An 11,792-nucleotide genomic window follows, 5' to 3' on the forward strand; every position below is an offset into this window, starting at 1 on the left:
TTGAAGATTTTCCTCTTTTTCTCTCTCTCTACTTTACCAAGCATGCTATTCTTCTCCAGGGACTGGTCCCTCCTGATAACATCCAAAGTACATGAGACATAGTCAAACCATTCTTGCTTGTAAGGTGTATTCTAGTGGTGCTTCTTCCCAAGAAGGATTTGTTTGTTCCTCTGGCAGGCTGTGGTATATTCTGTGTTCTTTGCCAACAACATGAGTCAAATGCATCCATTCTTCTGCCTCCTTTCTTCTCTGTCCAGATTTCACATGCATATGAGCCAACCTAAAAATACCATGGCATGTGTCAAACACACCTTTGTCTTTAAAGTAACATCTTTCATTTTAATATTTTAAATCGAACTTTTGCAGCAGATTTGTCCAATGCAATGTGTTGTTTGATTTTTAGACTGCTGCTTCCATCTACACTGATTGTGGACCTAAGCAAAACGAGTTCCTTGATCATGTCAATATTTTCTCCATTTATCATAATGTTGGGCCATTTGTGAAGATTTTTTTTTTCTTTATTGAGGTGCAATCTATACAGAAGATTTGGTCTCTGATCTTTATCAGTTGTTGTTTAGTGAGTTCCAAAGAGTGGCTGGTGGATTTCAATCTGACCTTGCAGTTAGCAGTCCAGTGCTTACTCTACAGTGCTACACCAGGATTCTTATATCACTAAGTGCTTCATGTCCTCACTTTCAGATAGCAAGCTGTATCATCTGGATATTGCAGGTTGTTAATGATACTTCTTCTAATACTGATGCCATGTTCTTCTTCATATAGTTCAACAACAATACAACAGTGACACACGTCTCTCCTAATTTTAAACCACACAGTTTAAAATCAAATTATGATGAATAGGGGGAATTCTTGAAATCACTGTGCTGTTTCTAATTGTGACTTCTGTTTGAATCACTGCTTCATGGTCTATATACTGATTCCAGATTCCATGTTGATGAATTCCCATTCTTTGAAAGGTTATCCATAATTTGTTATGATTCACATAGTCAAATGTCTTTGATGGTAAATAATTTACCAATACTACTACCCAATTCAGGCCCCTGGAACACTAACTACATTCATCAGCTATCTCCCATTTTCCAGTCTCCATACCAACAAAGCATTTAATTAGTCATCCAAGAGCAAAGCTTTTCTCAGGGACTTCACAGGCTATTCAGCTCTTATCAGAAGCATACTAATAAAAGGTTTATCTCTCCCACTTACACACCCCAGTTCACAAACATACCCTCCTAATATAGAACATACCCCTAGGACTTGTGAGCAGAAAAGTTGGTCTGAATTGAACAGAAAATAAACCATGATAAGGAACACCAAAGTGATTCCAAGAAGCACCCCCTATTCATCATAATTTGGTGGATTTTTCTCTTAATCTAAAAAGAAGAGAAATTGAAAAATATCAGCATTGATTAAACTGACACTTTCCAATAAGATATAAGCTCTACATATGGCAAAAATACAAACCTAGAACTCTCACATACAGCTGGTTGGAATGCAAAATGATTTAGCAACTTTGGAAAAAAACTTTGCAGTTTCTTATATGTTAAATAAACAGTTAAAGTACAAACTACTCATCCCACTTTTAAGTTGTGTTACTCTTGGGTGGCATTGAATTTATTTCTACGCAAAAACCCCTATATGATAAAGTAGAACTGCCCCATGGGGTTTTCCTGTGGTGCAGTAGTTAAGCTAAGTAAAAGGATATTGGCACAAACCTGCCAGCATTTCTATGGAAGAAAGATCTGGTAGAGGAATTCTATAAAGATCACAGCCTTGGAAATCCTATGAAGAAGTTCTGTTAAGTTTTATAGAGTTACTCTAAGTCAAAATTCAACTCACCAATAATGAGATTTGACTTAATCTAACAGAAGCACATCACCAGATCTTTCTACTGTCCAGCCACTGGGTGGGTTCAAACCACCAGCCTTTTGGTTAAGAGTAAATCTCTTAATCCTTGCACCATCAGGCTCCTTGCTTTGCTTCTACAGAGCTATGTACCCAAAAGAAACAAAAAGAAAAGAAGGGAGGGAGAAAAAGGAAAGAAAGTAAAAAAGGAAAGGAAAGTGAAATGGGGCAGAGAGAAACTAAGAGCAACAAGAAAGTTTTAGACTAGCAAAGTAAAATATCTGTCACCACATATCTGTCACCACTACTCATCTGTCAGTTTGTCATACTGTGGTGACGTGTGTTACTCTGATTCTGGAAGCTATGCCACTGATATTTTAAATACCAATAGGACCACCCATGGTGGACAGTTTTCAGATGCATTTCCAGACTAAGACAGACTGAACAAAGGCAAAGGCTACTTCTGAATATTTAGTCACTGAAAACCTTATGAATAGCAGTGGAACACTACCAGATAGCAACAGAATATTGAATACTGAAACATGATGAAGAGCACCAGAACATTGTCAGATATCGTGCTAAAAGATGAGCACCTCAGGTTGGAAGGCAGTCAAAATATGACTGGGGGAAGATCTGCCTCCTCAAATTTGAGTTGACTATGATGATATGAATGGAATAAAGCTTTCAGGACCTTCATCTGCTGAAGGGGCACTACCTTCATCTGCTGAAGGGGCACTACTATAAACATCCATTAGTAATTGAAACATGGAATGTACAAAGTACGAATCTAAGAAAATTTAAAGTTGTCAGAAATTAAATGGAATGCATAAGCATTGATATCCTAGGCTATAGTGAAGAAATGGACTTGTATTGGACATTCTGAATTTGACAACAACATGATTTACAATGTCAGGAATGACAAATTGAAGAGGAATGGCATTGCATTCATCATCAAAAAGAACACTTGAAGATCTATCCTGAAACACAACAGTCTGTGATAGGATACCCATATGCCTACTATGAAGACCAGTTAATATAACTGTCTTTCAAATTGGCATGGTTATAAAATTGAAGAATTATGCCAATTTCTTAAGTCTGAAATTATCCAAACATGCAATCAAGATTTATTGATAATTACTGGTGATTGGAATGCAAAGGAAAGTTCAATCATTGGAAAATATGGCTTTGGTGATGAAATAATACCTGATAGAATTTTGTAAGACCAATGCCTTGTTCTTTGTAAATATCTTTTTTAAACAACATAAAAGACAACTATACATGTGGACCTCAGCAGATGGAATACAAAGAAATCCAATTGACTACACCTGTGGAAAGAGACAGTTAAAAAGTGTGATATAGTCTGTCAAAACAAGACTGAGGGCAGACTGTGGAATGAACCATCAATTGGTCCTATGCAAGTTCAGGCTGGAGCTGAAGAAAATTCAAAGAAGTCTACAAGAGCCAAAATATGACATTGAATATGTACCACCTGAATTTAGATCTCATCTTAAGAACAATTTGATGAATTAGACACTAATAACCAAAGACCAGAAGGGTTGTGAGATGACATCAAAAACATCATACAGGAAGAAAGAAAAAGGTGATTAAGAATACAAGGAAGAAGGAAAATACCAAAATGGGTGTCAGAAGAGACTCTAAAACTTGTTCTCCAGTGTAAAGAGACTAAAGGAAATGGAAGAAATGAGGAAATAAAAAGAGTCAAATAGAAGATGTCAAAGATCAGCTTGAGAAGACAAAGTTAAACATTGTAAAGAAATTTGCAAATATCTGGAGTTAGAAAACCAAAGGGAAGAACACACTCAGGATTTCTCAAGCTTAAAAAAAATGAAGAAAAAATTCAAGCCTTGACTTCCACAGAATCACTACACCAAAAACATATGGTTAATGTTCTATCATTTCAAGTGGTAGTGTATGATCACAAACCAATGATACTGAAGGAAGAAGTCCAAGGTGCACTGAAGGCATTGTCAAAGAACAAGGGTCTGGAAATTGATGGGATACAAACTGAAATACTTCAACAAACTGATGCAGCACTGGAGGCACTCACTCATCTATGCCAAGAAATTTGGAAGACAGCTACCTGACCAACTGATTGGAAGAGATTCATTTTTTTTATTTTTCCAAGACTTAAAATTTAAGGCTTTATTTTTCTTAAATGACATTTTCTAAAGTCACTATTTACGTACACACAAGAAAATGATAAAATAGTAACATGAATGGATCAGTGATGAAAGAGCCGAAGACTGGTGTGAATGAGGATTAGCCCCAGTTCATTGCATGCCTCAATCACAACTTGATCCGCAGCAGGACCGGAAGGAGCAGCAATGTACACCACACCACTCCTTTTAGCTCTGTCTACATTGTCCCTGAAAGGAGCTCTGGTAGCGTAGTGGTTACGAATCGGGCTGCGAACCTTAAGGTCAGCGGTTCGAAACTACTAGCAGCTCCGCGGGAGAAAGATGAGGCTTTCTACTCCCGTAAGGATTTACACCCTCGGAAACCTGTACAGGGTAGCTATGGGTCGGAACCGACTCGACGGCACTTAACAACAACAACAACAAACATTGTCCCTGAAGGGAAAGAAGGCATCAGAACTGACAGAAACTTCACTAAGTTTGTCAACCCAGTCCTTCTTCTCTGCCTCGGTTAGTAAATCAGGGACTTTCTCAAACAGTGCCTTCCACTTTACCAAATCTTCACCCTCGCCAATGGTTCTGGTAACATACTGGTCGATAGCATTAGAGATTTCTGCTCTCTTCACTCCAGTTTTAAACTTCATGGACAGCACTCGTGGATGATGTCTAAGCCTTATCCCCTGCTAGGCGTGTACAGTGAATCCGAGACTGCTGTCCTGCTCCAATGCCAATAATCTGACCGTTCTTGGCATAGCACACAGAATTGGACTGAGTGTACTTGACAGCTATGGTGGAGACGATGAGGTCCCTGTGGGCAGACTCCGGCAGATCTTTGTTCTTGGTAACAACATTGCTAAACAATGACCCGTGGATGACACCATTGTTTCTCTTCTGGCTTAAACGAAGACCAGAGTTCGAACTTCATCTTCATCTGGTTTGTAAGACTGGTCCATCTGGAGAACACAATGGTTTCCATTTTTCTTTTTAGAAAGAATTTTCAAGGCTTCTTCTTCATATCCCGGGGCAATAATGCCATCAGATACCTCTCTGGAGAGAATTTTGGCAGTAGGGACATCACAAACATCAGATAATGCAACAAAATCACCAAACGAAGACATTCTATCAGCCCCTCTTGCTCTAGCGTATGCAGTTGATAGGGGTGTAAGGGCTTTGTAGAGATCATACACCATGCAGACTTTGGCCTCATCCTCACTGAGTGGAATTCCAACGGCAGCGCCTGCTGGACTAACATGTTTGAAAGAGGCAGCGGCTGGAATGTCTAAGGCTTCTTTGAGTTCCTTTACCAGCTGCCAGGCATTCAGGGCATCGCACAAGTTTATAAACCCAGGGGCTCCATTTAGAACTGTGATGGGAAGCTTGGGTCTCAGCGTGTATAACTGGGCAGGCGTTTGGTGAGGATTCATTCCATACCTCAGTGGCATCTGAGATAGTCCTTTACTATAGTGTCTCCTGAAGTAATCTGAAATTGCTTCATCGTATTACGCCATATGAGTGAACGCCTTCAAGGCTAACTGGCGTCTAGTCTCTAAGGAGGTGTCTTTGCTGTCAGAGCTCTGCATCTGCGCCAACACCGCTGTGTAGTTCTCTGGGTCACACACGACCGTCACACGTGCGTGGTTTTTAGCTGCTGCTCTCAGTAAGGTGACCCCACCAATGTCAATTTGTTCAACGGCTGCCTCCACAGTAACGTCTGGAGAAGCCACAGTCTTCACAAATGGATACAGATTGCAGACAACTCTGCGTGCACAGCAGGCTGCAGGGTTTTCACACACCCCCTGAGCATTTCAGGAAATCCTGTCAGCTCTGAGACATCTCGTACAGCTAGGCCGGCATCCCTCAGAGCTTTTACAGTCCCTCCAGAAGCAACCAGATTCAAACTGCACAAGTTAGGTTTTGGGCAAATTCCACGAGGCCGGACTTGTCCGAGACACTAAATAAAGCTAGCTGGCCGGGCGCCATGGCTGCAGGCAGAGGGTCAGGGCCCCGAGGAAGCAGTAGCTGTAGACACGCACGTGCACAGGGAAGCGTGCAGCCCAGACGATGCCGCTCTGGAAACTCCGAGATTCATATTTTTGCCCATTCCAAAGAGAGGTGACCTAGTGGAATGTAGAAATCATTGGACAATATCATTAATATCTCATGCAAGCAAAATTTTGCTAAAGATAATTCAAATATACCTGCAACAGTACACTGGCAGGGAACTGCCAGAGGTTGAAACTGGATTTAGACAAGGACATGCAACAATGGACATCATTGCTGATGTAAGATGGATCTTGGCTGAAAGCAGAGAATACCAGGAAGATGGCTACCTGTGCTTTATTTACTATACAAAGGCTGTCAATTGTGTGGATCATGACAAGCTGTGGACAACATTGCAAAGAATGAATATTCTGGAACACTTAATTGTGCTCATGAGAAGCCTGCACATAGACCAAGAGGCAAACAGAACAAGCGAACACCAGATGGTTTAAAATTAGGAAAGATGTATGCCAGGATTGTATTCTCTCACCATAGTTATTCAGTCTGTATGCAGAACAAACAATTTGAGAACCGAATTATAATATTATATGAAGAAAAACATGGTGTCAGGATTGGAGGAAGACTCATTAACAACCTGTGATATGCAGATGACACAACCTTGCTTGATGAAAGTGAAGGGGACTTAAAATACTTACTGATAATCAAAGACTACAGTTCTCAGTACAGGTTTCACCTCAATGTAAAGAAAACAAAAGCACTCACTACTGGACCAATAAAAAACATCCATATAAATGGAGAAAAGATTGGAATTGTCAAAGCCTATTTTGCTCAGATCAACCATCAACAATCATTGAAACAGCAGTCAGTAATTCAAATGCCATATTGCACTGGGCAAACCTGCTACACAAGACCTCTTTAAAGTGTTCGAGAGCAAAGTTGTCTGTTTGAGGACTAAGGTGCATGGTATTTTCAGTAGCCTCAAGTGAATGTGAAAATTGGACAATGAATAAAGAGGACTATAGAAGAATTTCAGATACATTGTTGGAGGAAAATATTAAAAGTACCATGGACTGCTAAAAGAACAAACTTGTGTTGTGAGAATTACAGCCAGAATGCTCCTTAGAAGCCAGGATGACCAGACTTTGTCTCTCATACTTCAGACATATTATTAGGAGGAACGAGTCTCTGGAGAAGGATACCATGCTTGGTAAAGTGGAAGGTCAGGGAAAAGCAGGAAGACTTTCAACCAGGTGGATTGGCATAGTGGCAGCAGCAGTGGGTTCAAGCATAGCAAGGATTGTGATATTGGCCCAGGACCTGGCAGTGTTTTGTTCTGTTGTGCATAGGGTTGCTATGAGTCGGTACTGACTCAGTGTCACCTTAAAACAATAATAACAACAACAAAGTAAAATGAGACCTGTACAGTCATCACAGCTATCGTTAAAGTGTACCATCTTCCCCAACCAATTGTCATAGTCAATTACTACACCATAATCTCGTTGTTTGGAGTCCTGGTGTGGTGCTGTTGCTAATGCGTCGGACTGCAAAGTCATTTGAACTGCAAGGTCAGTGGTTCTAGCTCACCAGCTGCTCCTTGGAAACCCTATACAGGGTAGCTATGGGTCGGAATCAACTCAACAGCACTTAACAACAACACCAACCTCATTGATTAGGAATTTATCATTTCTTCTTTTAATTGGTAGTTACCAGGTGTGGTGCTATGGGTTAATGTGCTGAAGTCATTTGAACTGCAAGGTTGGCAGTTAAAGCTCACTAGCCACTCCTTGAAAACCCCATAAAGGGTCGCTATGGGTTGGAACTGACTCAAAGGCACTCGACATCAGCAACAACATTCCCTACTCCAAGGAGTTTTGGATAAGCTATAAGATAAGCGCTGGACTGCAAGGTCTGTTTGAATGCTAAGCTTGGTGGTTCAAACTCACCAGCCGCTCCTCGGTAACCCTGTACAGGGTTGCTGTGACTTGGAACCAATTCAATGGCATTTAACAATTCCCACTCCAAAGGAGTCCTGGTGGCGGTGTGTGTTACTTGTTGGGCTGCTAATCACAAGATCAGCAGTTTGAATTCATCAGCCTCTCACTCCAGGAAGAAAGATGAGGCTTTCTGCTCCCATAAAGATTTGCAGTCTCTACCCTATACAGGGTCACTAGGAGTTGGAAGAGACTTGATGGTACATCACCACCACCACCACTGCCAATCCTTACTCCCAGGATCCAGGAAGTGAGAAAAACAGCTCCAGGGTTCTTGTGAAGGCCACTGATAACCACTCCTGGGAAAAAGCTGACATGTTCTGAATGGTCCACGCAACTTGATATAAACAAAGCAACAAAGAAGTTTCTGAAATTCCTAGGGTTCCTACCCTACACCCAAGATCCCTATACATCTTCCCTCCCATTTTCCTTCAAAGAGGTAGATCAGGGAGTTTTTTGCTCCCGGTCATTCTGTGCTGTTGTTGCTGTTAAATGTGGTTCTATGTCTTTGTGACCCTGTATAGGGTTTCTGAGGAGTGACTGGTGGGTCTGAACTGCCAAACTTGCAGTTAGCAGTCCAGTGCTTAACCTCCAGCATGACACCAGGACTCCAGTGTATTGATACAAAATAAATGCTTTGTTCTTTGCTCCGAACCGTCTGCCTCTGAGTACTGGTTATATTGGTGGCAGGTGATTAAGAACCTTTTTTCTGGTTACAATTCTGGCATCCCAGATAGGACAAATGATCATGTGAGACACTGGAGACCTCTACTGAACCAGCCTGCCTTAAAGAACCAAGTGACTTTGAGGGTTTTTCTTCTCACGGGCCAATACCAAGGGCTGAGCAGCGGCACTGTGCTCTTGGTCTCTTCCCATTCTTAGTACAATCAATCAAAGCACAGCAGCTTTTGAGCTTCTGGGGTAGTTTTCAACCCTCTCCTTGTTGTTCTTCAAGGCAGGGATGAATAGGGTTGTAGCCAGAGGGGCATCTGCAAAGCCCTTGATCTTGAGACAAGAGGCAACCAGGATGACTGTTGCAGTGTGTAGGACTGCAGAGAAGAATAACTACATATGATATTAGGAAGGTAGGCCTGGGTTTAGTTTCTGGTTTTGGAAAAAGTTTTCAATACCTTTATGAACAAGGCATAAGCACATATGCACGTGTGTGTGACTGTGAATAAATGATGCCTTGTGCCTTGTGCCTTTCAGAAGTGAATAAGTATTCATGAGTGAATGAATGGTCAGTCTACATTATTTTTGCCCGTGGACAATGTTGCCCAACTGCTGGGAACTTCAAACTTTGCTCCTCTGGAGCAGTGAAGGTTTACAGACAAGATCATCAGTTTTACATTCAACAAATCATATACTTTGTTTCACCTCAAAGGTTGCAATCCCATCCACGCAACTACGGTTATCCTGCTTCCTTCCTGTGGTTCCTATTTGCATTCCACCCACCTTCCCATCACTTCTCAACTTTGTCCTTAGGCAAATATTGCCCTTTTGATTCTGAATGATTGAGCAGTCCATGGTGAGCATACTAGTGATGCTGGACTCCCTTTATGCCTATCTACTACTGCTGAAAATTGGGTCATGACCTGAAGAGTGGTCGAGGGCCACAGTGTCAGGTTCCTCCATTCTTTTTCTGACTAGTAAGTCTAATCTTTTTTAAATATAATTTTGAGTTTTGTTTCACATTTTCTCCCACACTATCTGGGATCTTCTAATGGGATCCCTTTCAGAGCAGTTGGTAGTGGAAGCTGGGCATAATCTAGTTTATTTGGTCTCTGAGTCATGGAGACAGATGTTCACATGTTCCATTAGTCCATTGGATTCATTAATTCCCATCTTCAATTCTCACCACTCTTCTTTCTTCTTCACATGGAAAAACGAATAGCTGCTCTTTAGATGACTACTCATGAGCTTTTAAGATCCTAGATGCTGCTTATCAAAGTAAGATATCAAATATTGTCTTTGTGGGCTATGTTATGCCAACTGATGATGGTGTCCCCTGAGACTGTGGTCCTAAGCCCCAGACCCAGCAACTCGTTGCCTTAAGACATTTGAAAATATCTAAAAAGTTTTCATCATTTTTCCTGCTGTATGTTCCACCACATTCATAGTTGTGTTTGCAGGAAAGATGAATGTCCACGTACAGATATCCTTTCAAAATATCATATTTTGAAGCTCTTCTTCGATTCAGCTTGTGTCTATGTTCATGTATCTATCCTAAGAACACTGCGGTTCCAAGATTGTGTACATATCACTATTAACCTCTGTGCCCTTTAGCCGTTGTATACCTCCCTTCATCATTCTTTACCTGTCTTCATCATACTTCTGCTAATCTCCTTCTTCTTGCATATTGTCCTCCCTGTCAGAAAAATTCACATGTGTCTACACACTAGCCAATAAATTATTCTCCCTTCTATCCTCTGGTAATCATCAAAGAATGTGTCTTTTAGTATGAAAACTTTTCTTGAGCTTTTACAATAATGGTCTCATACAATATTTGTTCTTTTGTAATTGACTAATTTCATTCAGCATAAATGTCCTTCAGGTTCATCCATGTTACATGTTTCACAGATTCATCATTATACTTCAATATTGCATAGTATTCCATTGTGTGTATGTTCCAAAGTTTAATTATGCATTCTCCCATTGATGGTATTTAGGAGACCTCTTTAGCTGTAATAGTGCTGCAATGAATATCAGTGCGAATATATCTACTCGTGTCCTGGCTCCTATTTCTTGTGGCTATATACCAAGAAGAAGGATTGCTGAATCAAATGGTATTTCTATTTCCAACTTTCTGAAGAAGCACCATACCATTTTCCACAGTGGTTGAACCATTTTACACCACCAACATTTTACAGCAATGTACATGGATCCTAGTCTCTCCACACTTTGCTAGTATTTGTTGTTTTCTGTTTCTTTGTTTTTTAACTTTGATATTAATGCTAGTGTGAGATGAGAGCTCATTGTTTTGATTTGCAACTCTCTAAGGACTAATGATAATGATGATTATTTCATATGATTTTTGGACTGCCTGAATGTCCATTGGTGAATTATCTATTCACATCCTGTGCCCATTTTAAAATTGGGTTGTTTATTTTTGTCTTGTACAGTGGTTGTTGTTGTTATTGTTGTTAGGTGCCATGGAGTTGGTAACAACTCATAGCAACCTTATGCACAACAGAATGAAACATTGTCCAGTCATGGGCCAACCTCAAAATTGTTGCCACACTTTATGCTGCCACTTTGCCAATTCATCTCATTGGGGTCTTTCTCTTTTTCTCTGACCCTCCACCTTGTCAAACATGATTGCCTTCTCCAGTGACTGATCCCTCCTGACAATATGTCTGATGTATGAGAAATGAAGTTTGGCCATCCTGGCCTCCAAGGAGCACTCTGGCTGCACTTCTTCCAACACAGATCTTTTTGTTCTTTTGGCAGCCTATGTTACTTTAAATATTCTCCTCCAACACCATAAACTCAAATGCATCTATTCGTCTATGATCTCCCTTATTCAATGTCCAACTTTTGCATGTATATGAGGTTACTGAAAAGACCATGGCTTGGGTCAGGCATACCTTAGTCCTCAAGCTGACATCTTTGCTTTTATGACATTATTGAAAATGCCATGCATATGAGGTTATTGAAAATACCATGGCTTGGATCAGGCGCACCTTACTCCTCAACTTGACATCTTTCATCTTCATCACTTTAAAAAGGTCTTGTGCAGCATATTTGCTGAATGCAGTACGTCATTTTATTTCTTGACTGCTGC

At 40.7% G+C, this 11,792-nt stretch overlaps 1 pseudogene; it reads right to left on the minus strand.

Annotated features, from left to right (window-relative positions):
* Positions 1-4,102: 4,102 nt before the first annotated feature.
* LOC102813875 lies at positions 4,103-5,996 on the minus strand (annotated as a pseudogene).
* Positions 5,997-11,792: the final 5,796 nt, after the last annotated feature.

Source organism: Chrysochloris asiatica, unplaced genomic scaffold, assembly GCF_000296735.1.
Source record: "Chrysochloris asiatica unplaced genomic scaffold, ChrAsi1.0 scaffold00013, whole genome shotgun sequence".
Lineage (NCBI taxonomy): Eukaryota > Metazoa > Chordata > Mammalia > Afrosoricida > Chrysochloridae > Chrysochloris > Chrysochloris asiatica.